Genomic DNA, 220 nt, shown 5'->3' with positions numbered 1-220 from the left:
AGGCGAGGGAGGCCTGCGAGGTGGGCGGCCGCAGCGGCCGCTCACGGCCCGTACAGCGAAATGTCAGCCCCGTTATGAGGAAAATCTGACCAGTTGCTCCACAACTGGGGACCAGTGGTAGCGCGTCTCGGGGGACCACGGCACATGCGCAGACAGAAGACCTGGCTCCTCCCGTGGAGTAGCAACGAGACTTCCAGCAATGAGTGCGGATTCGTGAGCC

The sequence above is a fragment of the Phaethon lepturus genome, unplaced genomic scaffold, assembly GCF_000687285.1.
Source record: "Phaethon lepturus isolate BGI_N335 unplaced genomic scaffold, ASM68728v1 scaffold23860, whole genome shotgun sequence".
Lineage (NCBI taxonomy): Eukaryota > Metazoa > Chordata > Aves > Phaethontiformes > Phaethontidae > Phaethon > Phaethon lepturus.
This window is presented reverse-complemented; position numbering follows the sequence as displayed.